The sequence below is a fragment of the Capra hircus genome, chromosome 25 (genome assembly GCF_001704415.2).
Source record: "Capra hircus breed San Clemente chromosome 25, ASM170441v1, whole genome shotgun sequence".
NCBI lineage: Eukaryota > Metazoa > Chordata > Mammalia > Artiodactyla > Bovidae > Capra > Capra hircus.
The window spans coordinates 2,032,690-2,038,338 of NC_030832.1; positions in this window are offsets into that span (position 1 = coordinate 2,032,690).

The following is a 5,649-nucleotide window of genomic DNA, read 5'->3' on the forward strand; positions in this document are numbered from 1 at the left end:
GCCTTCCTTCTAGCCCCCAGGTGGTGACTTGGTTCTCCAGTCTCCAAGGTGACTCCTGGAACCAGGCACACTGCAGTCTCTTCCTCAAGGGATGCCAGTGAAGAAGGCTGGAGCCCTCCTCTGTCCCATCCAACGTGAACAAGCCCAGGAAAGGACAGTAACTGTCTCACATCTTGCCCAGGCTGGTGATATGGCTACTATGTGGCCACAGCACAGAGTGTGTTAGCAGAAAGGAGAAGGGAAGGAAACAGGTCAGCAAGAAGTAATAACCAGCACACTGACTCCAGTGTGAGAGTGAAATAGACATTTTGAAACATGGAAAGTCTCAGAAAATTTTATCCCCCAGGCACGATTCTTGGGAAGCCACGGGCAGGGGTGGGGGTTGGGGAAGATGTTCTCTGACTAAAGAAAAATTAAACCAAAAAAGCAGCAAATGTGGGCTGTAGAAAACAGATCAAACTCGGAAGAAGGAGAAGGCAGTCTGTGGGATGCTGGTGTAGGGAGATTCCAGAACGGCAGCTGTGCCCCAAGCAGAGAGGACGGTCTTCATGCACGAACGCTGTGACAAAGGGGACAGGAATGCTGACATTGTCACAGTGTCACCATCGTGCCCTCTGCCATTGCACTATCTTTTCAATCGGATGAAACATCTGGAGAATGTAAGCCAAGAAAGAGGAAGACGTGAGACACAGGACAGGGAACCCCAACCAGGAGAAAGACAAATGGAATCCCAAGATGGTAGTTCAAGGGACATCCCAGGATGACAGTGCTACCCAGAGAGCAAGTATCCCAGAAAAAGGAAAATGGGTGTAGCAAGGTGGGATTAAAAAGAGGGGAGGGAAATGAAGTGATATATGTTCCTTAATGAGATTGCTCTGGTGGAGAGTCATAAAGCGTGGGTAGGTACAAAGGAAATCTAAAACAACAAAGGCGATTATTAACTTTAGGGGGAAAAATTAAGAAAGGAAACAAACATAGTACACTCTAAGACTTGGCCATACCCCCTGAAGTCCCATCCCATTATGGCATCAGCCAGCCTTGAGGTCCAGGGTCTTGTCAGCTGAACTAGATTCACATGCACTGGAGGCTTCTTGGGCATAATTCCTCTTGATCTGAAGAACTGTGAACCAGAGAGGTCACCCTGCCCACCCAACATGCAGGGGTGAGGAAGGGACAGGATGACCACCAGAGATAACCCACTCACAGCAAGGACTGGTCCACAGCATTTCTGTAATCTCGCTAAGCAACGTGCTGCCCCCTCCTGCTCAGGAGCGGAAGTGCTCAATTGTCCAGAGTCTGGAGAGACGTTCTTCATGACTCTTAGCCTCTGAATCATCTGTGCTTTCCCATAAGACACGGTTCATGTCTATAACTGAATAGTTTTCTCTGCCAACTTGCTTCTTGTCTGTAGAAAGTTGGGAATCTAAAGAACTGTCCCTTTCAGTTCAAGTTTGTAGAATTTGCTGACTTCTCAGCATAACTAATGGAGGCCAGAAGACAATGGACACGTTCTGTGTCCGACTCTGTGCGACCCCACGGACTGCAGCCTACCAGGCTCCTCCATCCATAGGATTTTCCAGGCAAGAGTCCTGGAGTGGGGTGCCGTCGCCTTCTCCAGCTTAGCAGTAGCAGTAGCAGAAGACAATGGAACAAGTCTTTGAAGCGACTTCCCTCGTGGTCTAGTGGTTAAGCGTCTGCCTTCCCATGCAGAGGATGCAAGTTTGATCCCTGGTCTGGGAAATAAGATACCACAAGCAAAGAGGTGCAGCCAAAAATAAACAAATAATAAACAAATAAGGGGACCTCCCTGGTGGCAGTGAATAAGAATTCACCTGCCAGTGCAGGGGACGTGGGTTTGAGCCCTGGTCCAGGAGGTTTCCACATGCTGCAGAGCGACGAAGCCCGGGGACCACAGCCACTGAGTCTGTGTGTCACAACGGCCGAAGTCCTCTCACCTACAGCCTGTGCTTTGCAACAAGGGAAACCACCGAAACCAGAAGCCCAAGCACCACAGCGATGAGCAGCCCCTGCTTGCTGTAGCTGGAGAATGTCTGTGCGAAGCAACAAGACCCAACACAGCCCTTAATTAATTAATTAAACAAATGAGGGTCTCTGTAATTTATTCCTGACTCTTACCCAGATAAAACAGCTCATCCATTTTTAGAAGCCACTTGAAGATTGATGGTTGACCCGTCTGATCCTTGACATTTACCCCCCCAAGAGGCCTGGGTTGCCTAAAAAGCTGAATGCAAGATATGTCTGCACAATACCTGTGATAGTTTTCAGACCATTCTGCCCTTCCCCAGTGTTTGGTATTCAGGGGCTCAAATATTGCCACAAAACTGTTCTTCTGAACTGGCACCAACTAATCATTCCACTTCAAAATAGCCTCTGTCAAGCGTGGTGCTGTAGGAGCCTGCTTTGAAGGGGTTGTGGAGAAATTTGGGCTTTCCAGGTGGCTCAGTGGTAAAGAATCTGCCTGTCAAGGCAGGAGACACAGGAGACACGGGTTTGATCCCTGGGTTGGGAAGATTTCCTGGAGTACGAAATGGCCATCTACTCCAGTATTCTTGCCTGAGAAATTCCACGGACAGAGGAGCTTGGAAGGCTGCCACCCATGAGGTCACAAAAGAGTTGGATAATGACTGGGCGACGGAGCACGTATGAAGGTGGAGAAATTCTGATGAGGGGAACGGAGCACACCTGGATGAGCCAGGCAGGCGCTAATGAGGGACAAAGGCAGGTGTCACACAGGCGCGTCTCATCACCCGTGCTCTGCCACACACCTATCAAGGTTTCCCCAGAGTCGAGAAATAACTGAACGTGTCTTCTCTGACACCCCAAGGAAACCTGCTCAGGACAGAATGGGTACACCTTTGCTCTGCTCCATAACCAACCTCGCAAAGTATGCAAAACAGACCAACCTTTGCCAGACCGTCTGGTTTGTTTCTCCTTTCTTTCTCTTTGACAGTATTTATTTATTGACTCACCCCACTTTATGGAAGTATAATTAACAAATAAAACCTGTACATATTTAACGCATACAATGTGATATTTGATATATGTATACATTGTGAAATGGTTACCACATTCAAGCTAATTAGCACATCCATCACCTGTTACCATTGTGTGTGTGGGGGGGGGGTGTGGGGTGTGGTAAGAATGTGCGTGCGTGCTCAGTCACTCTCATGTCCAACTCTTTGCGACCCCATAGACTGTAGCCCGCCAGGCTCCTCTGTCTATGGAATTTTCCAGGCAAGAACACTGGAGTGGATTACCATTTCCTTCTCCAGGGGATCTTCCAGACCCAGAGATCAAACCCACATCTCCGGCGTCGTAGGCGGATTCTTTACCACTGTGTTGCCTGTGGTAAGAACAGTTAATATTTAATCTCTTAGCACATTTTGAGTACACAATACAGTATCGGTAACTGTACTTACATGCTGCACCTTCGGTCCCTAGAACTTGTCATTTTTCAGGCTTTTTTTTGCATTCATTTTTGGCTGCACGGAGTCTTCGTGCTGTGCTGGGGCTTTCTCTCGTTGCAGCAAGCAGGGGCTACTCTTGGCAGCTTTGCGCAGGCACCCCGCTGCGGTGGCTTCTCGTTTCGGAGCGCGGCCTCCAGTGGGCTTGGTGGCTGTGGCTCACGGGCTCTGGAGCACAGGGGCAGTGGTTGTGGTGCACGAGCTCAGTTGCTCTGTGGCATGGGCTATCCTCCTGGACCGGGGATCAAACCCGGGTCCCTGGCAGTGGCAGGTGGACTCTTCACCGCTGAGTCACCGGGGAAGTCTGAACTTATCAATCTTATAATCAGAAATGTGTGCCCTTTGACCAGCATCTCCTCATTTCCCCCCCTCCCAGCCCTTGTCAACCACCACTGCACTCCCTGCTTCCCTGAGTTCCGCTTTTTAGATTCCATGTAGAAGTGAGGTCGTACAGTATTTGTGTTTCTGTGTCTGGCTTATTTCACTGGGCATAATGTCCTCCAGGTTCATCCACGTTGTCCCAAATGGCAGGATTCCCCCCCCTTTTTTTAAAAAAAATTAAAAACAATATTGTTTTTGGCTGTGCTGTGAGGCATGTGGGATCTTAATTCCCATACTGGGGATTGAGAGCTCCTTGCATTGGGAGCACAGAGTCTTTGCCACTGGGCCACTAGGGAAATCCAAGATTTCCATCTTTTTATGGCTTAATGTTCCCCCATGTATTTACACCACATTTTCTTTATCCGCTCATCCACTGAGGGACACGGGTTGTTTCCATACCTTGGCTACTGTGAATAGTGTTGCAATTAACAGAGGAGTGCAAATATCTTTGAAATACTGATTTCAAAGTTGCCCAGAAGTTGAATTGCTGAAACATAAGGTAAGAGCATTTTTAGTTTTATGATAAGCCTCCATACTGTTTCTGTCATGTCTATATCAACTTATATTCCCACCAACAATGAACAAGCGCTCACTTTTCTCCATACCCTACCCAACACCTGTTAGCTCTTGTCTTTTTAATACTAATATTAGCCAGCCTCAGGGACTTTGTGCTTTCACTGCTGTAGGCCTGGGTTTGATCCCTGGTCAGGGAACTAAGATTCCAGAAGCCATATGTATTAGCCATTCTAACAGGTGTGAGGTGATATCTCAGTGTGTGTTTTTTTTCTTTTTTTATTGTGATTCTGATTTGAACTTTCTTAATGATTAGGGATGTCAAGTATCTTTTCATATACCTGTTGGAAATCATGTGTCTTCTTTGGAAAACTAGTGACTCAGGTCCTTTGCCCATTTCTTTCTTTATTCTTACTGTTGATACTTAGTAGTTCATTTGGCTGTGTTTTGTCAGGTGTGGCACTTGGGATCTTTAGATGCAGCATGCAAACTCCTGGTTATGGCATGTGGGATCCAGTTCCCTGACCAGGGATCAACCCAGGCCCCTTGTCTGGGGAGTGCAGAGTCTTAGCCACTGGACCAACAAGGAAGTCCCTAAATTCTTTTTTAAAAATATCTTCAGGGGACTGACTTTGAATCCAGACACCCAGCTAAATGATAAAGTTGCTAAAGTTTCCAAAATGGAGTGTGTATGTGTATGTGAGAGAGAGAGAGACAGACAGACAGAGACAGAGAGAAAACAAGTGTGTTTGAAAAGAGCTTCTGACAGGCAGCGTGGGCCAGGTATGGAGTCAGGAACCTTCAGCCACACTCTGAGTCAGTATTCCTTCTGGCTGGATCACAGAAGGAGGTAGGAGATGTAGCTGGAACTGCGTGTTGCTGCAGACACAGATCAGGACAGGAGGATACAGGGAACACCCCCAGACACTCGGTCAGGACCGGCTTTGTGCCCCCATGCTGACGGCTGCTGCTTAGCCTTGGCCGTGGGAACACCATGTCTCCAGACCCATCTCCCTCCCCTCAGCGCTCCTCTTCCAGCCAGATCTCCAAGGCCCTCTACAGACCCAGGCCTTTGCCTGAGCGGTTCTCAGCCTGGGACCCGCCCCTCTTCTTTTGACAGCTGCAAGCCCCACTTATCCGGGCTGGGTCATAGCTTCCCTGCCTCTTCCAGAAAGAATGAGTCAGTTGCTTCTCGGCCTTTTGGCTAAGATCAAGTGCAGGAAGAATGAGTCACCCGTTGGCACCTGCACCTGCTCTTTTCAATGCACTT